We start from the raw sequence: 24614 nt of genomic DNA on the forward strand, positions 1-24614 counted from the left end.
ATATTGAATAAATTTTTTTATTATTTCAGGTCGGGTCAGATTTCTAAGTCATATATTCGGGTCAGGTAGGGTGAAATCTTAATTTCGTCGGGTCGGGTCACGAGTGGAGACCCTTTCTTCTCGAAACCTGACCTGACCCGACCTATTGCCATCCCTACTTAGCCTTAGGATAGAAGGGCTACACAAGTGAAGTTCCTTTGCCTTCTTTTCAATGCCATATTTAGGAATTTGAGAAATATTTCACTCTAATCTTAGTCCTAATTTGTTTAGCTTATCTTTTAAAGTGTTTTTGAATTCTATAATTAAGATCATTTAAATCTTTTTGACGATAACAAGGAGATTGTGACGAAGTGATTAACTCCTTCTGATTTAGATTAAAAAAAAGTCACAATTGATAATGTAAGTGATGAATGGATGAACGAAGAATAAGATTTTTTTTAGAGGAAGCGGGTGAAGAAGGACTTTCTCCTTGTCTGATACAATAAGTTTACATATTGATCTCTTGTGCATTTTAATGTCGAATTTATGATCATAATTGTTATATGTAGACCAACAAAAAGTGTATAAATATAAACGCATGGCCGTAAATTTAATTCTGATAAATCTCTTAATTCACCAATAATTTATGATCGGATGAAGGTCTCGTCTTATTGAAAAGTGTATCCGAGACAAATCTTAATAATTGGAAGCCTTAATAAACCGATAAATTATTAGTGAAAAAGAAATATATCTAACATTTGTTATGCCCAGCTATTTATTTTTCTAAATGTTTTAACAATAGTATGTTATTATTTCTACCTAATTATACATGGTTTTTGAATTAAAAAAATACTTATGTTTAGACACACGTGCTTTTTTCACTCAAAGTACTCTTCAGAAAGGCGAAATTCTCTAAGAAAAAATACCAAAATTAATTTCGAAACTTTAAAAAAATCTGAAGCAACTTTCTTAATCTTTTAATTTCATATTAACAGATTTCATTTCAAATATTACCAATTTTTTTCTTTTGGTGAAAATCTTGCAATAGTTCAAAAAAAAATGCAAATAAACACCTCATTTTTTATTTTTAAAAACCGATTATCTGTTTCCGAGAAAAAAGCAGTGTCAAAGGACAAAAGGAAGTGTCCAAAGGCGTTGTCCAATGAGATCCAACGGCCATCAAACATTTTATCAATCCCATATCAACGGGCACTGTTACTCTCGTGGAATGTGGGGCTCACGTTAATTTGTACTGATCGTAAGCAGATGGCAGGACAGAGCAGAACGGCATCCCCATAATACCCTTTACTCTCTGTATCCATCTGGATTTGATTAGGAGTGACAAACCGGTCATTCGGATCTAGTTTGAGTTAGATAATTTCAGCTCTAGATTAAATATGTTTTAATTTTATTTGGATCGGATTAGATCTAGTTCGGATCTAGTTTGGGTATACAATGAATTGGATCAAGTCGGATGTCGGGTCAATTTTCGGGTCGAATGATTATTTGATCGGTTGTTTTTGACTCGGATCAATATCATATATGTTGATTTTTTGGTCGGGTCAATATCGGGTTGGGTCAATACCGGGTCGCTTGATTTTTTGGATTGAGTTAATACCAAATCTGTTAGATTTCGGGTCGGATTAATATCGAATAAGATGATTTTCAGTTTAGGTTAACCATTAGATTATGTCAATTCAGATTAAATTGATTATAAGTATAATCAAAATTAAGTGTATATAGAATAATTGATATATACTTATAAAATATGTCTTCTTATTTGTTAATTTTATCATTTAGGTTTAATTTCAATTCTCAATCGTTTAATATTTTGAATTAAATCATCATTTAGAGATGATAAATTGATAATTTAACGCAAATATGGTCATATAATACATGCTAGAATTTGTTATCGAAATTTTATATTGATATCGTATAAAAAGTTTATAATGAGAATTACTTGATAAAGAAATAAATTTTTTATTAAAAATTTTATTTCCAATTATAAATTTAATATTTTTATTAAATTTTAAAAAATACTATATAACTTTATTTGTTAAGTTTTAGTCGTAACATAAGTAAACTTTATTTATTACGGTTTTTAATCTTACATTTAGATTTTTACTTTTATATTCTTCTTAAACTTTCTATTATTTTATTATAAATTTAATATTTTAATAAATTATCAACTTTATTTAAATTAATTTATTATTAAAAATAATTTTTATCGTTTAATAACTTTTATCAATTTCAATCAGTTCTGGTTGCTTTCGGATCGGGTTAAATTTAGTTCGGGTTACTTTCAGATAGGGTTTCTTTCGAGTTAGTTTTAGTTCAGGTTACTTTTGGTTCGGGTTAATTTTGATTCGGGTTGTTTTTGGTTTGAGTTAATTTCGGTTTCGGTCTGTGTTAGTTTCGGTTGTGGTTGATTTCAGTTTCTCTAAATTTTGTATCTAATATGGGTCAGAAATCAGATCAAATTTGATTATCATGTTCGAGTTAATATCATATATTGGATCAAATAAATTAGTTCAAATAATCAGATTCATGTCAAATTTGCTAGGTCTAGATTTATGATTGGCCACATTTCAGCCTAATTAACCACCACGTCACCAACCCTACAAGATACATTCAAAAGCAGGGGTGGTTCTCCCTCCCTTCCACTTCCATTGGTCACCTTCCCTTCTTCTAGGGTTGAATTTTGTTTTAGCCTCCAAAATTGTACCTGGTTATCATTTTGGTACATAATATCCCTTTTTCTAATTTGAATTTAGGGATGGGCGTAGTTTGGATTTCGGAGAACCTGACTCGATCTTAAAATTTTACACCCTTCATCCAATTTGAAAAATATACATCATCCACCCGACTCGAACCTCACCTGGTTTTTTGAGGTAAAATCAGAACTTGACATGACTCGAAATAATAAAAAATTTTATTTTTATTAAAAAATATGAATTTAATTGAAAAAATAATATATATAAGGGTATTATTAAAATTATCTCTAAATATATAAGAAAAAAATATTTTTTTGGGATCGAGTCGGATATTTTTTACCTAAACCTAAACCCGACTCGACCCAAACATTACTTTTTAAAAATCCGACCCGACCCATTTTTAAAAAAAATCATATTTAATCAGATTGGGACGGACGGATCAAAACTTATCGAGTTCGGATCTCATGCCCATTCCTAAATTTGATACTTAAAATTACAAATCCTCTACCATTTTAATTCACCCGAAATTATGTTATAAAAAAGTGACGTGACTCATTGAAAGCATGCAACTGTTAGTATATATTAAAGTAAAATTAAAATTTTCCATTTTTTTATATTTTCTATTTTTTAAATATCATTTTTTATATAGAGCAAATTGCATAAATAACCTTTTAATTACGAGACGTTCTTAGTTTGACCACCGGTCTATTAAATTTTTTATAGTCGAATCACTTATCTATCTAAATAATATCAATTAATTAACGTATCTTTAACAACAACAAAATCCTATTCCCATATGTAATGGGTTAGGGGGAGGTAAGGTAGTAGGCTGTCCCCAACGCCAGGTTGAGAGCAGCTTCCGTGGAAGACCTCCGGCAGTCAGAAAAATTTATAAATAAAGATAAAATACAATGCATGTATAATTAAAGAAATAAATAAATAAATACATAGTTAAACAGTCTTCATATGCGCATCTGTAATGGGAAGTTATCCCTGCAAATAAATCCATGCATACAAATCTCTGAATATAGACAAAAAAAAACGTGAGTCCCGAATAAATTTAAAAGAAGAAACATGATAAGGATATACAGAAGTCAATTGTTGCAAGCTACGATAAAAGAAAAATGTCAAATGGGTTAAAACCTAAACTAATGCAACACTACTCGGCTATCCTAGTTTTAATCCTTCAAAAATTCCCATGACAGAAACATATTAAAAGTAGAAGGCAAGGAAATTACTATAAAGGCATTAAAAAGAAGGCAGAGATGCTACACCCTATGATTGTGACCCACACTACTCTGTTACCCTGGTCTTAAGTCTTCATACTTTCCTATCAGAGGTCATGTCCTCGGTAAGGGCTAAATCCTTCAAATCAGATCTCAAGCAGTCTACCCACTTCCTCCTTGGTCGTCCTCTCCTTCTGGCACCGTCGACTATAATCGACTCTACCCTCCTGACCGCATCCGATTATTGTCTCCTAAGGACATGCCCAAACCACCGTTGTCTTCCCTCCCTCAATTTTTCGGATACAGGCATCACCCCTAAGGACATCCTAATTGCAGAGTTTGGAGTCATTTCCCACATAGTCTTACCACATGTCCATCGAAGCATTCTCATTTCTACGGCCTCCATCCTCCTTACGTGATCCTTCTTGATTGCCCAACATTCTGATCCATACATCAACGCTGGTCTTATTGCAACTCTATAAAATTTTCCCTTAAGTTTTAGAGGCACCTTCTTGTCACACAAAACTCCTGTAGCTGCCCTCCACTTTAGTCATCCCGCCTTTATACGGTGCGTTACATCATCATCTACACCCCCATCTTTATGTATCATAGACCCTAGATACTTGAAACAATCCTTAGAGGGGAGAACGTGTCCTTCGATGCATACGTCTACATCTTCATCGTTTTGGTTCCTACTAAAGTTTGAACATAAATACTCTGTCTTTTCAATATTGATCCTTAGACCTTTTTCTTCCAAAGCTTTCTTTCAGTTATCCAGTCTACTATTCAGCTCAGTTTTTGTTTCATCAACTAGGACAATGTCGTCAGCGAAAAGCATACACCATGGAACACCGTCTGGTGTCGCACAATAGATGTCGTCCATAATCAAGGCGAAGATGTAAGGGCTAAGAGCCGACCCTGATGGAATAGATGATGTTGTGATTAAAAAACTGTATAATTATGTATTTGGTCATTATTATTTGCATATTTTATATTTTAGTTTTAATTGTGACACATGTCATTGTCTTATTAGAAGAAAATAAATAGAAAAAGAATGATTTTGAGATGAATCAAACTTGAGAAAATGAGAAGATTGGGCATGCCTTAACCATCAAGTCAAATCCCAAATTTGACATATAAATACAATATTTAATATATATCTTATATTGTAGTTAATGCAAAAAAAAAAAATCGAGTAAGACTCGAATATATGCCAACAGGGGGTATAAGAGCATTTAACCACAAAATAAATCATTATAATTTTATAACTTTTAATAGTTAAAAATTCAATAAAACAACATCCTATGATTAGAATCGTTTGTATAATTTACCCTTATTTTAACTAAATTCATATGAATATTTTAGAGTGAAATATTCAATTTTACAAATGTGCATGAATTAAAATGTACTTTTCAGTAATAAAAGAATTCAAGTAAAATTGTTTTAAATATAATATATTTTAAACAAATTTTATGATAGAATAACATAGTAGATGATTTGCTTATTAAGGCACCAAACACAATAACGTTTGATCCTTCTTCCATTAGTATTTAATTTTAGTCTCCTACTCGATTTAATGTTACCAAAAGCATATAAAAATTGTCAACTTTTTTTTCTTAAAAGGAAAAAGAGAACCGTAAATGCTTTAAATCGTTTGATTTGGTTCCATTTCTGAGCATTTGAAGTTGTTACTTTTTTTAACTCTCCCGAGAAAATTATGGCAATTTTCCGATTGTTTCAGATAATGAATATTCGTCATTTGTAGCTCTTTTGAGCTATTTTTCCATTTCCACAAGCTTTGGATGCTACTTTAAGCCAGAGAGAGATAATCATTGCAATTTGCAGTTTCACTCCCTTTGGCTTTTGATTTCTCATTCCTCTTTCTCTCTGGGGTTGCGACTGAAAAAAAATCAATCCTTTTTTTTAGTACTCGGCTATGCAAAGTTAAGAACTTGGAAGCTCTAGATATCGAGGACTTCAGATCAAGAAAAGGAAGTAAGTGTTAAAGTAGTAATCTCCTTTTTTTTTTCTCTAGTTTATGATTCTATTGAGGTTTTGAATTCACCATTTTTGGATTTAAATTTCCACTTTTTGGTTGAGAAGGTAAAAGAACAAACAAAACGCAAAGAAAGGGGAAAAAGCTGGGTTTTTTAGTGTAGCGTATCAGAAGGAAAATATAATATAGCCATGGATGTTTGCTTAAATGGGTTATTGGTTTTGACTAAAGCCTGCAAAACCCATTTTTAATATGAAATCTGCAGAGCCCACCACTATTTTTTTTCGACAAATAAACTTGGAATCTAGTCCTTTGTAAGTTGTTACTTTACTTACTGTTTCTCCGACTCATTTTGAATTGTTTCCTTTTGTATTGTTTTTGTTCTCTATTATTTTGCAGCTTAAAACCATAGATGTATAGATGTAAGGAGTAAGCCAAGGAAGTAGAAAAAACAACTCGTTTTTTTTTTTGCTTCAGGAGTTTGGTGAGACTTGATAAAGAGAAAGATGGGAGCTTTGTACATTTTCTCTTGGATTTACTTGCTGGGTTTGTTTTTGCTTCAAGGGAATGCAACTCTACTTGAAGATAAGCAGTCATTGCTTGATTTTATCAACAATATGCGTCACTCTCGTTCTCTAAACTGGAATGAGACTTCTCCTGTTTGTAATAACTGGACTGGACTGACTTATGATGCTGACGGTTCTCGCATTATTGCTGTTAGACTGCCTGGAATCGGGTTAACTGGCCCCATCCCTGCCAATACTATCAGCCGCCTCTCAGGTTTGCAGATTTTGAGCCTTAGATCCAATAGTATCAGTGGTCACTTCCCTTCTGATTTCTCTAATTTGAGGAACTTGTCTTTTCTTTATCTTCAATACAACAACTTCTCTGGTCCATTGCCGGTCGATTTCTCCTTTTGGAAGAATCTAACTATTGTTAATTTGTCCAACAATCGATTCAATGGGAGTATTCCTAGTTCAGTGTCGAATTTGACTCACCTTGAGGCATTCAACCTTGCTAACAATTCACTTTCTGGTGAAATTCCTGATATGAATTTGCCTAGCTTGCAGCAGATTAACTTGTCGAACAATAATCTCAGCGGTAGTGTACCACGGTCGCTTTTAAGATTCCCGAGTTCGGCATTTGGAGGTAACAACATTTCTTTTGAAAGTACCTCTAATCAAACATCCTCGTATGTTGACCCCCATGGTGGACCATATTTGACATCCAAGAAGTCTGGGAAACTTGGTGAAACTGCATTGTTAGCAATTATAATTATGGTTTGCGTTTTGGGGATTTAGCTTTTGCATCTTTGATGATCATTTTCCGTTCAAGAAGAAAGAGTGAGGATGTGTATTCAGGGAAGCTGCAAAAGGAAGAGATGTCACCGGAGAAAGTGGTCTCGAGGAGTCAGGATGCAGATAACAGATTGTTCTTTTTCGAGGGTTGTAATTATACATTTGATTTGGAGGATTTGTTGAGGGCTTCCGCTGAAGTATTGGGGAAGGGAACTTTTGGTATTTCTTACAAGGCAGTTCTAGAGGACGCAACCACTGTGGTGGTGAAGAGGTTGAAGGAGGTTAGTGCTGGGAAGCGGGATTTCGAGCAACAGATGGAGGATGCTGGAAGCATTAGACATCCCAATGTGGTTGAGCTGAAGGCTTATTACTACTCAAAAGATGAAAGGCTGATGGTTTATGATTATTGCAGCCAGGGAAGTGTTTCTTCCATGTTACATGGTACGTTTATTCGCCCAATCTCTTTGTTTGTATTGTATAATAACTAGTAGCGTTTTTAGCTCGGAAGTGGGGGAAAATGTATTTTCATTGTTTGCGATCTCTGGCTTATAGAAATGCCTGTCATCTTTATCAATGCTATATACAGTGTCGTAAAGGTGAAATCTTGATGCTCCACTGTATCTAATAGTTTGTCATGCTCCTGTGTAAACTTGGTATGAAGATCGTTATGCAGAAAATGATAGCAAACTCGAAGAATTTTCGAAATTATAAATGTTGAATTGAGGTAGTTAGAGTGAACATTTAATTAAGAAACATGTTAGTAATTGGAGTTTGGATGTCAATTTTTCATGTATCCAAGACGATCTACATTCATCCTTGGCTTCATTTTCCTGGAACAATGCATGCATATGTTCACTTTTTTAATCCCTTTGACATTGGCTTTGATCACTATAAAATATAAAATGGATTCTACATGTATTGACAATACAAGTGCATTTCCAGGTAAGAGAGGAGAGGACAGAACCCCTCTTGATTGGGATGCCAGAATGAAAATAGCAATTGGGCCGGCAAGAGGAATTGCTCGCATCCATATGGAGAATGGTGGCAAGTTTGTCCATGGCAACATCAAGTCCTCGAACATTTTTGTCCACTCCCAACAGTATGGTTGCGTATCAGATATCGGTCTGTCGACTATAATGAGCACGCTACCCCCTCCCATCTCCCGTGCTGCTGGTTATCGAGCCCCTGAGGTGACCGACACCAGAAAAGTCATGCAGCCTTCGGATGTCTATAGCTTTGGAGTGTTCTTACTTGAGCTCCTTACCAGAAAGTCCCCTATCCATGCTACTGGTGGTGATGAGATTGTTAACTTGGTCAGGTGGGTTCATTCAGTAGTTCGAGAGGAGTGGACGGCTGAAGTTTTCGACATAGAACTGATGAGAGTTCCGAACATAGAGGAAGAGATGGTGGAGATGTTACAAATAGCAATGACGTGTTGTGAGGATGCCGGAACAGAGACCTAAAATGCCAGAACTGGTTAAAATGATAGAAGACGTGCAACGGATTGATTCTCAGAATTGGTCACCTCCAGGAAACAGATCCGAAATTTCAACGCCACCACCAACAGTGATAAGGAGAGAATCCCAAGTTTCAGACTGAGTCATCATGCCCTTCGAGTAGAGCCATTTTTTCCTCATTTCTTTTACCTAGTTTAGCAGCATTTGAAAAATATTATGTTCTCTTGTTTGATGAACAAATTGTGTTGAGACTTGAAAGTTGAAGTTAGAGTTGGGATGCATTGGGCTACAATGCTATGAATGTGGGGAAACACAATCTCTCATTCTCCCTTCTTGCTGACGGATTGATTTTCATTGCTTTGTTACTAAATGAGAATGTGCGTCTTTTTATTCCAAAGGTTGGTTAAAAGGATGGTTGTCGAGTATAATATTTGGAGGGGTATTTGTGTGTTTATTTCAAATGATTGAAGATCTTTTTGAATAGGTATTACATTGTAATTTTCTCAAATTAATTAAATAAGAAGCTTCAATATAGAGCACATGTTCGTTTATATGATTGTTTCCTCACCAACAAACACCCTTTTTATCCTTTTATTTAAGTCAAAGAAAAATGGTGGCCACTAATCCTCTTTATGCTTTACAGTTTGAATTTTAAAGTTTACCATATGTTCAATTTTGATGCATTTATTGATATTTAAAATGTTTACTTTATGCACGAACATAGCAAAATCAATAGTAGAAAAATTGTTGTTATTTCTTAATGTTTCGGGTTCAAACACCATAAATGACAATAGTGTGAGCGTTTAATGTCAAATTGTTAAGAGTTATGTTTAGTCAGATATTATCTTGTACATATTCTATATTAATAAAAAAACATTTACTTTAATACTATATTTAAAATAATTAATCACATGATAATTCATAAATCGATCTGATGTATATATCTAACTTAATAAAACATATTTTTTTAAAAAAAAATATATACACTATAATGATTAGAGATGAACATGAGTCGAGTTAGGTCGGGTTTTTGGTCCACCCGACCCGACCCGAGAACAAGGAAGCCTCCACCCGATATCTGACCCGATCAAAACAAGATTTTACCCGACCCGACCCGAATATGACTTATAAACCTAATCTGAAATAATAAAAAATATTTTTATTCAATAAAAATAGTGACTTAATTGAAAAAATTATATATAGAGGTATATTATTGTAATTTTTCCTAAATATATAAATAATGACTCTAAACCCGAACCCAACCCGAATATCACATTTAAAAAATTCAACCCGAACCGAACCCGATTTTTTTAAAAAAATCCGACCTGACTAGGTCGAAAACCGTCGGGTTCGGATTGAGTGCACATCCCTAATAATGATCACCATAGAAGCTGTAGAAGCTCATTTTGTCCTGGGTTTATACTCGAGTTTCAATTGAGTTTTTATATTTTAGTAATTATATTTATATTAGTTAGATTTATTAATTAATATTGTTTAATTAAATAAATTGTTAAAGTATTTAGATGTTATGCATATTGTTATTAATATTATATAGAGTATAAATAAATTATTAATATTAAATATGTACATATATCAATTGAACTTTAATAGAATACCAATTAAATATTTTATTTTTTACAAGGCCCCAATTACAAAGTAACACTACACTCGGCCCAAATGGAGACAAAATTGGATCAGACCTGTGCCCAATTGGAGCAAGCCTGGATCAGTGTCAAGCCCAAATATTATAGCCCACTAGTGAGAACCCTAAACTCATTAAGGTTCTCTATTGGATGTTCCAGCGCCGCACTGTGCTGTCCCTCTTCAACCGTCTCGCCTGTACCTGCAACAAAATAACCAAAATAGATTCCTGGGCCAAAAAAAGAAGAAGCCAGCGATGCATGCACAAACAGAAAGGAAGGAGCAGATAAAAAAGATACGCATCAACAATTAACGAAAGGACAGAAGCACGAAAAAAACCCTTGTGCCATCAGCAATAAAACAGAGAGAGACCATTAGCAAGAAAGGGGGAGAAACGAAAAAACCCAAACTTTCCTTTGCATGACCAAATCACCTATTTACCTAAAATCAAGTCTAAGAAGGAATAAACTTTACCTTTTCTGCCCAGAAACATTCGTCGCCTTCGCTAGGAGCAAATACCCAGTCCAGTAGAAGGTAAATCCTTCACCTTTAGTTTGTTTTCCAGTCGTTTTTGGGGTCGGGTGTTTGTTTTAAGCCTCGGGTTTTAGGGAGTTGAGAGATTATGGGGGTTTGATTCGTAGGTTGGGTTATAGGTTTGGTTTTCAAGAGGGTTAAGTCGCGGGTTTTAGGGATTTTGAGTCTGGTAGTGGTTTGGCTTTTTGCGGAGTCTGTAAACGATGGTGAGGTGGGTATAAATGGTTTATTTCGATTGGGTTTGAAAGTGGGTTTTCTGTTTTGAAAGTCTTAGGTCGTAGGTTTTTGGCAAGAGTAGAAAGATTGGAGGCCAGGGGTTGTTCATCGGGGCTTGTTTGGTTCCTTGTAGGAGTCGTTGGGAGGATGGAAGCCACGGTGGCCATGGTATCTGGTAGGGTTTCGTCGAGGGTTGAAGGAGAAGGTTGAGAGAATGCGGCCGAGTGAAGAAAGAAAAACGAAAGAAAGTGAAGTCTATTAGGGTTTTCTGAAACCCAAAAGAATGATTTATACCGTTATGGAAATGGCGTCGTTTGAACAAGTACCGAAACGGTAGCGTCTTAGGAAGTGAGAAAGCCCATGCTTTAGAAGACTGGGATAATAGTGTTTTAAGTCCCTGTTATTTTTGGTAATCTCTTGATTCAGTCATTAATCAAAGTTTACATTTTTATGATTCGGGTTGTTAATTTATTTTTATTTATATTTTGATCACTGTTTGTTTTAATTATTGACTTACTGTTTGATTTGACCATGTGTGAATTATTTGTTTATTTACATAAGCCATTATTAATTTCATTAGTTGCATTTTAAGACTTGTTTCATGGATTAAAATACAGTGTAGGTCTTCAGGTATTTCTAATTAAGCTATTTAGTCCTTAGACCTTTAGAGTTAATTGACTTACAGTTAATTTTCATGTTTGTTTTAATTAAATCTTTAAATTTATTTATTAGGTTTTTTAATATTAATTTAATTTAATAGGTTTAGTCCTTGTTTTTTAGTCTAAGGTTATGAGTTTAAATATATTAATTCTTTGGGCAATATCGCTGGAATGAATATGCGTGTGTGTAATAATTTTGTAAATCTAGGATCTTTTACATTTAGATATTAATTAATTAATTAATTAATCAATTTAATTAATAATAGGAGAAATATCTTTTATCTTAAGGTGTTTATAATTGTCCTAATATATTATTATTTATTTGTGTGTTTATCTAGATATAGGGTTTTTTTGGCATCATTTTGTATTTTTGTATGTTAACCTCATATGCACAACTCGACATAATTATATAATTGGATTAAGAGTAATACCATTTTAATTTAAAATTGTTTGGAGTGGTTTGTCTTAATTCATTAGAGAGCGCTTTCGACGATTTTAAATTAAAAGTGTATACCAACAGTGAAACTTTAAAAAATGGTTCATTACCTTAAAATTTGGGAATGAAAGAAAAAGAAATGTTCAGTTATTTAAATTTTTCGATAAAAGATTGTTAGAACTTATCTAAGATATGGTCTCGATATTTTTAAATAATCGAATATTATTTATCTTTCTAAAAAAGCTTGGTAATTTTAATTTAATGTATTTTGGTGCATTTGAATATTATAATGGAATTATAATATATTTTTTTATTTCGATTGAAGTAAGAATTGATTGCCTCGAGTTATGAGGTATTTGTTTCTTCTCGATAGGAAATAATTTAATATTATTATATTTCATTGTAAAATTCACATTTTTGTTGTTTTATATGATGAAAAATCAAATTAAATTTGAACTTGTAAATTTTATTGCAAAGACATTAATTAATCGACTAGGTACCGATTTAGGGCGCTGTGGGGGTGATAATCTTTCCCCACGCGCAACCGACTCCTCAACTCGGATTTTGGTAACGCATACCATAAATTTGTTACTTTAATTAAAATTATTTTTTATTTAAAATGACAAAACGTTTTTGGGTGCCCAATCACACTCTAATCAAATATTGGTGGCGACTCCTCGAACCATACGTTTTTATTTTTAAAAGAAATCTCAACTTTTTCGAAACGAGAGATTTTTAAAAATCACATTAATTTTTAATTAAAAATTAATTATAAAGAGAATAAATAAAAAATGGTGTGTTTTTAAAAATCTCACTTTAAGAAAAATTGTTTCGACATCTTGGCGACTTCACTGGGACTCTTTTTAGAGAGTCAGACCGATAGTCGATTAATTAATTGTCTTTGCAAGTGAAAGTTATAAATTCGTTCTAATTTGGGTTTTGATCCCTTGTTTGGTTTTAAATAAGTTTTGTTTGCATTTTGATTTGTAATTTGATTAACCACTAAATAGTTGTACTGATCTGTTTGCTAATGGTTTCAGATTAATTGTGTGTTTTAAAAGGAATTGGGAATTGATTTAAGTGTTTGTGATTGTGTGTTTTTCGCTTTTCCTCACACTGCACAGTTGCATTATCATAACATGAGCTAAAACCCCGCTCTGTCCTATTTAAGTAGGAATGATAAACTACTCCCTCGTGTGGTTTTCACCTCCGCATGGGATAGTGGATCACTCCTGGAGCTCACGCCTTATGGGCCTCGTGATGGTATTAAACTCCACATGGACATAAGGATGTGTGTTCCCTTGAATTGAACTCGATCTTAAAGCTTGTGATGGGCCAGGATTAAGGGTTTGGCAGCCCAAAAGGGCACAGACAAAGACAATTTGAGAGCCTATTACTCTAAAGCCAAACCTAACATATACTGAACCTAGAACCCGAACCTAGGTCGAGCCTAACCCGAACTTTAAGAGTCTCATGAGGAGGGTACACAAGGAAAAGCTTTTTGAGTCATTTAATTTCACTTTCCGAATAAATGTATGTGAACTAGAAATCATGTGGTTAGGTTTACTTTTCTCGAATAAGTATACAAATTAGATAACATGAGGTTAGGTTTTATGTTCAAATAAAGTATGGGGGTAGATATTATGTTTGGGTAGGATATGATAATGCATGATTGGGTAGCCATCATGTGAGGGTAGGATTTACTAACAAATTATTATATCTGATTGATTTCTTTATGTTTACTAACTTGTTTTCTTTTGTCTTTTCTTTATTTCCTTTTTGCATTGCACTATCCATTACATGGTGTTGATTTATGATAGATGCCCATATAGAAGGCTAGTAATATAGAACGAAAGGCTCATAAAGAGGTTGAAGACAATGCAAATGTTCTGAGATGGTCTGAACAGTCCCAGATGACTAATGGAGATAGTTTGATGCCAATATACGTGTTAGAGTTTTTTTGGTTACACTCATATAAATGTACATCAAAATGATCTGAACGAGCTAAAAAAAGTTTGGAGAAGATGAGAAGCAGTCGATAAGCAGATGTTTTATAAGTTGTATGGTGATATCTCTGATCTACTGGATGTTCCAATTGACCAAAATCTATTTAGAGCCTTGACGCAGTTTTATAATCCCGCTTATATCCGCTTTACATTGGGAAGAGTAGATCTGACACCTACTATAGAGGAATATAAAGCTTTGATTCATTCTCCGAGGTCTCAAATGGATAGAATATACACCAAACTACCAATCACTCATTCATTCAAAAAGAAATTCCTCCTGATGACTAGAATGAGTGAAGAGTGGGTTATTAGAAACATCAAGAAGAAAAGAGACAGTGAGTGCATCTCTTGGACTACTTTGAAAGAAGTAATTGATCGTCATCCAGACAAGATAAAGAAGCTTGACTTGTTTGCTTTAGGGATTTATGGACTTGTCATTTTTTTGAAGGTGATGCGGTATGTAGACATATCAGTTGTTGACTTGTTTGAGAGATTAGGTAAGCATATAGACCATGTTCCAACCATTCTAGCCAAGATATTTTGTTCTTTGGGTTCTTGTAGACGCGAAGAAGAAGGCCACTTTATAGGATGTGCGCCTATGCTACTAGTATGGATTCTTAGTCACTTTAAGCATGTTGAAAGAGCACCAGGACGAATGTTTCTAGATTGGTTTTCCTCTTTGAAGGATTTTCTTTCCAAAGAATGGCCTGAGGGTTTTATTGAAGAAAAGTGAATGGTTATCTTCAATGATATCAAGGATGGTGATATATTGTGGCGAGCTTCGTGGAACGTGTTGAGTTAATCGATCGATGAAATCGACCAAGAGGGGGGTTAATTGGCAATAATAATTTTGGTGGAATCTTTTGCAGAAAATTGAAAGTAATTACACATCGATTTACAGTGGTTCGACTTTATCAACCAAAGTCTACGTCCACTACCTTAGCTATCCACACTAAGGATTTTCCAACAAATTCACTAATTTGTTCTTTCTTTTGAGGCCAAAGAGATAACCTTACAACTCCCTCAAGAATTATACCCCAATTCTTGAGAACACTCTTTCTCAAAGAGAAGATTACAAATTTCGCAAACTTACAAGAAAAACCTCACACGGTAAGATGTTTGCATAATTCTAGAACAAAGAAAGAATAATCAAGAATAAATATAATTGAGCACAATAAGTGTTCTTGAAAGCAAAATGAATATTGAATGAAAAATAGGCTTGAAATGCTCAAACTTGAGGTTTGATGTTTTCTCTTTGATTCTCTCTTGATTCTAGTTGCTTGATGTTTCTTATTGTTGATCAATGGCTTCTAAGCTTGTTTAAATACACCTTGAATCATTTCTGAACGTTGGGGATCATTAATGAAGTTATTGGAGCCGTTTAAGTGTGAAAACAATTAATATTTCTGCTTGGAGCGTGGGGGGAATCGGTACCCCCTCATGGGAAATCGGTTCCCTAAGTGTAAAATTCAAATATTCGACTGTTGAACAGTGGGGGGAATCGATACCCCTGGGGGGAATCGGTTCCCTCTGAGCATACTGGAATTTCTCGGAGGAAAACCATTCAGGGGGAATCGGTACCCCCTTGGGGGGGAATCAGTTCCCTCTGGACAAACTGTAATTTTTGGCTTTGAAACATTTCGAAATACTTTGTAAAATTGTTTTGAAATTATTTTAAGATTAAAACTTAATTTTACACTTTAGTAATGATTTAAAATGAACTTTGAAATACTTTGAGAAATATTTTGATATTTGATTTAATATATCGAATATGCTTAGAAAAATCATTTTCAAAAATAAAATTCTTTTAATTTAATTTGTTATATCGAAACATCAAAATGTTTTCAACAATCTCCCCCTTTTTGATATAACAAAACATTTTAAGATTTATTAATTTCAAAATGAATTTTGATTTTGAAAAAAACTACTCAAATGAATTTTGATTTTTTAAAATACTACTCCCCCTTACTTTAACACTTTCTCCCCCTTTTTGTTAGATCAAAAAGACCCTATAAAAACGTTTTAAATAAGAATTTTGAAAAACGTAAGACAATTGATTTATTAATATAAATCTTAAGCTGCTAAGATCAAATCAAAAGAGAGGTTAACCATTAGTTTCATAATCAATATTCATAAACATGTAATGGATAATTGGTCATATATATCTAAAGATGCAAAATAAACATGAAATCCAAATCAAATATATTAAACATAAGTTCGAACAACAAAAAATAAACAATCCAAAAGCATTCAAAATGTTTTAACAATAATGCGAAATATCCAAGTTCAATCCAAACAAGCAAAGCAAAGATCAAAGTTCAAGCATCCGTATGAGGATCGGGAGGAGGACATAGCGGCCATCTCATGTGAGAGTGCATCAATGCGTTCATTCATAGAAGCGTTGTTTGTGCGTATCTCCGGAGAATTTCTAATTGTTGAGCTCCCATTGTGGATAAATGAGATTCTATGGAAGTGAAGCGAGAATCCATTGAAGCATATCGAAAATCGAATGTCTCCATAAAGGATCGAAAGTATGGAGGCATTTGATCCTCTGGTTGTGATTGTTCCTCTGCTCGTGCTTGTTCCTCGTGCTTTTCTGGTTTATCGTCGGAGTCGTCAACTTCATGTAGTTGATCACCAGTACGAACCCAAAGACCAGTTTCTTCATTGATCTTCCATCCCGATTTAGTTAAAGAGAATAGATTGATTTGGTTTTTTAGGGGAAAGGAAGCATCAAGACTTACTCTAAGCCCATCATTCTTAAACAAATTACTAAGAATACAACCGTAAACTAAAGAAGAACACAATTTCTTATTGGGAACAAGATTTACGGTTTCGACAAGTTCAGCAAAAATAATATGTGGAAGGTTAATTTTGTGATTATTTTGGACACAATGAAGCCAAAATAGATCTAAGGATCGAAGAGTAGAGTAACGGCCTCCGGATGGTCGAAACCACCAAGAGATCATGAGGTGAAGAAAACGGTCATGAAGGTCTAGAACACTTGCACTATTCCTTCACTTATACTGAGATCCTACCGTAAGTTTTTCATTGTCTAACCCTTCATTATCTAATCCTAATGCTTTGGCAATGGATTCCGAGTCAAGATGAAAGAATCGTCCTAGAATATAGGATCGAATCCCTATGGTTAAGGTTTTCTCTCGGTTTTTAATGCAAATAACATTAGAGTGGAAGATACGAACAAGTTGATGGTAGACAATGGGTTCAAGCTCAAAGAGTTTATCAAATTTCCACTCATGAAGAGTAGGAAGATGACGAAAATTGATGTCTAGCATGGCTTGAAGAGATGGGATACGTTTTTCCCGGATTTTGTAGGACTCAAAGTATTGACAAAACCTATAGTAGAGATTTTGTTTACGACCGGGTTCATTGAAACAAGAATTGAGAATGGTCATGTTTGGATCATTGGGATTAGGAATAGAAATTTGTGGGATAAGTGGAGGATTTGGAGGTGAGTTTGGAGGTTGGCTAGAACGACTAGAGGAGGCCCTAGAACGTTTATGAGACATGGTTTAAGATAATCGGAATGGAAAGATAACCTGCATTTTTAAAAAAATATGTATGCAAAATAATCAATCCCAAAACTCAATTGAGTCCTCAATATTTCAAGGTTCTCTAAACCAATCTTAATGGGCAAAGTTTTTGAAAAACTTATTGAAAAATAAGGTTTTGAAAATCAATATATGTATAGTTTTCATAACAACAACGTAATTCAATCAAAACACAATAATTTGAAAAACAATTTTTTTTATTTCGAAAATTTCAAAGAATTTTGGAAAATTCTTGTGTTTTTGATGAAATTAGTTGTAAAATCTAGTTTCTAATCACTACACAATCAATGCCCAATCACTATTTCAATCTAGAACTAATTAAAACTAGTTCTATGTTCAAAATTTGATAAAATAGAAGTTTTAGAAAAATACCTTGAAGATTTTCAGATTTTGTGAGAATGTGATGATTTTTGCACTAATTTGATGATTCCAACAGGTTTAGGAGATGATATTTGAAGTAATTTCGATAAGAAACGTTGTTTTTGAATCAAAGTGATGATTTGGGAGAGAGAGAGGAGGAGAACGACGAAGAGAAGATAAGAGAGGGTTTGATAATTTTGGGTGTTCTGCCCGTGTTAAAAAACAGAACCCTAGGGGGGTATCGATTCCCCTAAGGGGGAATCAGTTCCCCTTCAAAGGGGGAATCAGTTCCCTTTCAAGGGGGTATCGATTCCCTCTGCCCTATAATTCAAAAATCTGTATTTTAAACACTCAAAATGCTAAATTAATCTTCTCTAGTGGTATTGGCAACTCATATATAAAAAATTAATTATGTTCAATCAATCAAATTAATCCTTAAACTACATTTGAACATAAAGTTAATTTTTCATCAAGAACCATAAACTCCCCCTAACTAATAACAATGAATGTGATCAGAAATTACTATTATAAGCATTTTTCATTTATTCTTTAAAATACTAAAATTATTTTAAACACTTAGTGAAGATATGTCAGTTAAACCTAATTCTCTCCTAAGTGTCCAAAAACGTTCCTTTTCTAAAGGTTTTGTAAAGATATCTGCTAATTGATGCAAAGTATCAACAAATTCTAGAACTACATATTCCTTAGTGACATGGTCTCTAATGAAGTGATGTATTATTTCAATGTGCTTAGTTCTAGAGTGTTGGATGAGATTTTTAGTGAGACAAATAGCACTAGTATTGTCACACTTGATAGGAATGGTACCTATTTCAATTCCATAATCAAAAAGTTGTTTCATCCATAAAACTTGTGCACAACAACTACCAGCTGAAATGTATTCAGCTTCAGTGGTAGATAATGCAACACAATTTTGTTTCTTTGAAAACCAAGAAATCAACATATGTCCAAGAAATTGGCGAGTACCGGAGGTGCATTTCCTATCTAATTTGCATCCTCCATAATCCGCATCAGAAAAGGCATGCAAGCTAAAGATAGAGTCTCTGGGATACCAAAGTCCTAAACTAGGAGTGTCCTTAAGGTATCTAAAGATTCTCTTAACAGCTAGTAAATGTGATTCCTTAGGGCATGATTGAAATCTAGCACATAAGCAAACACTAAACATATTGTTCGGTCTACTTGTAGTTAGATAAAGTAAAGATCCAATCATTGACCTATATAATTTAACATCTACACATTTATCTCCTTCATCTAAGTCAAGCTTTGTTGAAGAGCTAATTGGAGTGTCATGAGGCTTGCCATTTTCCAGTCCAAATTTCTTGAGCTTATCTTTGATGTACTTAGCTTGATTGATGAAGATGCCATCTTTTCTTTGCTTGATTTGGAGTCCCAAGAAAAATGAGAGCTCCCCCATCATGCTCATTTCGAATTCGCTTTCCATTAGCTTAGAAAATTCTTGGCAAAGAACATCATTAGTAGAACCAAATATTATATCATCAACATAAATTTGAACTACTAATAAATCTTTACCTTTATGCTTTAAAACAATGTAGTGTCAACCTTCCCTTTTGAAAAACCTTTTTCAATTAAAAAGTTTGACAATCTTTCATACCAAGCTCTAGGAGCTTGTTTTAAACCATAAAGTACTTTTGTTAATTTAAGAACATGATCCGGAAATTTTGAATTTTCAAAACCTGGAGGTTGTTCCACATACACTTCTTCTTTTATAAAACCATTTAAAAATGCACTTTTAACATCCATTTGATATAATTTAAATTCATGAAAACATGGAAATGTTAATAACATTCTAACTGCTTCCATCCTAGCTACGAGAGCGTATGTTTCATCATAGTCTATGCCCTCTTCTTGAGTATACCCTTGAGCAACAAGTCTAGCCTTGTTTCTCACTATATTACCACTCTCATCAAGCTTATTCCTAAATACCCATCTAGTACCTACAGTAGATTTATTACTAGGCCTTTCAACTAATGTCCATACTTTACTTCTCTCAAATTGATTTAACTCTTATTGCATAGCCATAATCCAATGTTCATCATTTAATGCTTCTTTAATATTCTTAGGCTCTATGCATGAGATAAATGCAACATAATTACAAATATTTCTAAGAGAAGATCGAGTTGTTACCCCTTTGGATGGATCACCTATAATCTCAACATCCTTGACATAGTTGTATTCCCTTGGATAAGATACTTCCCTTTCTTCAATGGTTGGATTCTCGAGAGGATCATGAGTTTCCCCATCTTTCGTTTCTTTCTTTGATGGTGATTCTCCAACGTCATGTCTATCTTTATTTGCTTGTACAATACCTACATCATCATTAACACAAGAATCCTTCCTCGGAAGGAGATTATCATCGAAAAAAACATGTATAGACTCTTCTACAACTAAAGTTCTTTTATTAAATACTCGATAAGCTTTAGAATTTAAGGAATAACCCAGAAAAATTCCTTCATCACTTTTAACATCAAATTTGCCAAGGTTTTCTTTACTGTTGTTTAAAACAAAACATTTACATCCAAAAGGATAAAAATAGCTAATGTTAGGCTTTTTATTTTTGGAAATTTCATATGGAGTTTTCTTTAAAATTGGCCTAATCATTACTCTATTTACAACATAACAAGCGGTATTTGTGGCTTCCGCCCAAAAATATTTTAGCAAATTATTTTCACAAAGCATGGTTCTAGCCAGTTCTTCTAAAGTTCGATTTTTCCTCTCAACAACTCCATTTTGTTGAGGGGTTCTAGGTGCTGAAACATTATGGCTAATACCATTAGAATTACAAAACTCATTAAATCCAAGATTTTCAAATTCAGTGCCATGATCACTTCTAACACTAGTGATAGAGTAACCTTTTTCGTTTTGGATTACTTTTGAAAATGTGATGAAATTTTCTAATGCTTCATCTTTAGTACTTAAGAATAGAACCCAAGTATATCTAAAATAGTCATCTACCAAGACAAATGCATATTGTTTTCCACCAAAGCTAGTAGTCCTAGTTGGCCCAAAAAGATCTATATGGATCAATTGTAATACTCTACTAGTTGACACATCATTAATGGATTTAAAAGAAACTCGCTTTCGTTTTCCTTTAGCACAAACATCACAGATTTTATCATTATCAAATTTTAGTTTAGGCAGCCCTCAAACCAATTTTTCTTGAACTAACCATTGCAAAACACTCATACTAGCATGTCCTAGTCTCCTAAGCCATAACCAACTATCATGCTCATCCTTAGCAACTAGGCATAAATTAGTTACATTAATAGAATCTAAATGCACCATGTAAATGTTTCCTATTCTATGACCAACAAGCATAATCCGATTAGATGCAATGTTAATAACTTTACAACCATTAGTTTTAAACATGACATTGAATCCTTTATCACAAAATTGACTAATACTCAAAAGATTATGCTTTAATCCAATCACATATAAAACATTCTTAATTTGTATGGAAGAGGTATTTCCTATAGTACCTATACCTTCAATGTGACCTTTTGAATCATCACCAAAAGTCAATTCTCCTCTATTTTTGGCGTTAAGCTCAATGAACCGGCTTTTGTCACCGGTCATGTGTCTCGAGCATCCACTATCAAGGTACCATGAATTTGAATTTGTTTCCCGTGCCTTGTAGCAATGCTGCTTTTCCTACAAACATAGATTAATTTTTTATTTTTGGTACTCAAATTCTTTTGGGTCCATATTCATTAGTTTCCAAAATCCAAGTCCCCTTAGGTATCCATTTGTGTAGGATATCTTTATCTTTAGTAGTAATGAGTTCTTTAGGAACCCACATACTTCTAACAATTTTTCCATTAGAGGTTTTTTGGGGACCTCTATGATTGTAGTTTTAAAACTTTTTTAACAAAGTTGGATTTTGAATTTTCTCATTTTTCAAAATGTTTTGTTCCTACTTTATCAAAAGAAGCTTTAAGATCATCAATTTTCTTTTGATGATCATCATTGACCTTTGTAAGTAAATTTTACAAATCTGAATTTTTCTTTTCAAACTCTTCTAGTTTGATTTGCAAATCTTTGATTTTACTTTCAAGATCGTTGTTGGTTTTGGATATGAGTTTATTTTCATTTTTCAATTTTGAAATATCATTTTTATGTTTTAAAAATAATTTCTCATAATCCGAAGCCAACCCATTATATATCTCTAATAGCTCATCATAAGATAAATCATCAAAATCAGATGAGATAGAGGTTACCTTAGAATCTTCCCCGAATGCCATCAAGCACAAGTTTACCACTTCTTGTTCCTCTTTATCGGAACCTTCTTCATCGCTCCATGTAGCCACATGAGCCTTGTGTTTATTCTTTGATTGACCCTTTCTCTTCAATTGTGGGCAATCATATTTGACATACCCCGGCTTTTTACATTCATAGCAAATGATCGGGTCCTTCTCTTTTGGTTCATTTTTGAGGCCTTCATTTTGTTTGAATTTTCTTTCTCGGTAAGGTCTCATCATTTTTCTGAACCATTTAGCAAACAATGCAATTTCCTCGTCATCGTCATCTTCATTCAAATCACTCTCATCTTTTGTGGATTTGAGAGCAACTCCAATGTTTTTCTTATTCTCCTTCTCCTTTGATGTCTCGTCAATCTTATCGAGGTCCACCTCATCTTCAAGCATCATTTCATGAGTGAGGAGGGAACCGATTAGTTCTTCAAGAGTTAAATACGTTAGGTCCTTAGACTCGATGATTACCGTCTTATTTGATTACCATGATTTTGGAAGGGAGTAAACTAACTTCCTCACAAGCTTTTCTTTTGAAATGATCTCTCCATATGATTTGAGACCATTAACAATCGTTGAGAATCTATCTGTCATAGCTTTGATATCTTCATTTGGTTTCATCCTGAAATTTTCATAGCTATGCGTTAGAATACTAATTTTAGATTTCTTTACCTCATCGATACCTTCATGAGTGACTTGAAGTTTGTCCCATATTTCTTTGGCGGTTGTACAAGATGAAACTCTTCCGTATTCATCTGGTCCAAGAGCACAAAATATGATATAGATGGCTTTGGAGTTGAGCTGGAACATTATTGTCTCTTCTTCACTCTACAATCTTGGATGAGTGAGAGGCTTGATGTATCCTTCTTCTACGGCATTCCATGCTCCCATGTCACTTGCTTGAATGAAGTACATCATCCTACTTTTCCAATAGGCATAGTTAGCCCCATTGAAGAAAGGAGGCTTGTTGACGGGCATCGAATCGAGATCGGAGTCGAAGTTTGAAGTAGAGGCCATTGATGACTTTGATTATCGATGTAACTCTTCCCGAATCGACTCAAGAGGCGATTAAACCTTCAAATGAGTTAGGCTCTGATGCCAATTGTTGATTTAATCGATCGATGAAATCAGCCGAGAGGGGGGGTGCATTGGCAATAATAATTTTGGTGAAAGCTTTTGCAGAAAATTGAAAGTAATTGCACAGTGATTTATAGTGGTTCGACTTTATCAACCAAAGTCAACGTCCACTATCTTATCTATCTACACTAAGGATTTTCCAACAAATTCACTAATTTTTTCTTTCTTTTGAGGCTAAAGAGATAACCTTATAACTCCCTCAAGAATTATACCCCAATTCTTGAGAACGCTCTTTCTCAAAGAGAAGATTACAAATTTCGAAAACTTACAAGAAAAACCTCACAAGGTAAGATGTTTGCACAATTCTAGAACAAAGAAAGAACACTCAATAATAAATATAATTGAGCACAATAAGTGTTCTTGAAAGCAAAATGAATATTGAATGAAAAATAGGCTTGAAATGCTCAAACTTGAGGTTTGATGCTTTCTCTTTGATTCTCTCTTGATTCTAGTTGCTTGATGTTTCTTATTGTTGATCAATGGCTTCTAAGCTTGTTTAAATACACCTTGAATCACTTCTGAACGTTGGGGATCATTAATGAAGTTATTGGAGTCGTTTAAGTGTGAAAACAATTAATATTTCTGCTTGGAGCGTGGAGGGAATCGGTACCCCCTCATGGGGAATCGGTTCCCTAAGTGTAAAATTCAAATATTCGACCGTTGAACAGTGGGGGGAATCGATACCCCCTGGGGGGAATTGGTTCCCTCCGACATACTGGAATTTCTCGGAGCAAAACCATTCAGAGGGAATCGGTACCCCCTTGGGGGGGGAATCGGTTCCCTCTGGACAAACTGTAATTTTTTGCTTTGAAACGGTTCGAAATACTTTATAAAATTGTTTTAAAATTATTTTAAGACTAAAACTTAATTTTACACTTTAGTAAGGATTTAAAATGAACTTTGAAATACTTTGAGTAATATTTTGATATTCAATTTAATATATCGAATATGCTTAGAAAAATCATTTTCAAAATTAAAATTCTTTTAATTTAATTTGTTATATCGAAAAATCAAAATGTTTTCAACATAATGTCTCTTCATGTGGAGAGTGAGACTGGGTTTCTTTGCCATGTATCTGAGGTTTTGTAGGTTATTCACCT

The 24614-nt window shown here is 33.8% G+C and overlaps 1 pseudogene; it reads left to right on the forward strand.

The window, feature by feature from the left end:
- Nucleotides 1–6318: 6318 nt before the first annotated feature.
- On the forward strand, nucleotides 6319–8882 carry LOC120214308 (annotated as a pseudogene).
- Nucleotides 8883–24614: the final 15732 nt, after the last annotated feature.

This window comes from Hibiscus syriacus, unplaced genomic scaffold (genome assembly GCF_006381635.1).
Source record: "Hibiscus syriacus cultivar Baekdansim isolate YM2019G1 unplaced genomic scaffold, ASM638163v2 tig00110057_pilon, whole genome shotgun sequence".
Taxonomy (NCBI): Eukaryota; Viridiplantae; Streptophyta; class Magnoliopsida; order Malvales; family Malvaceae; genus Hibiscus; species Hibiscus syriacus.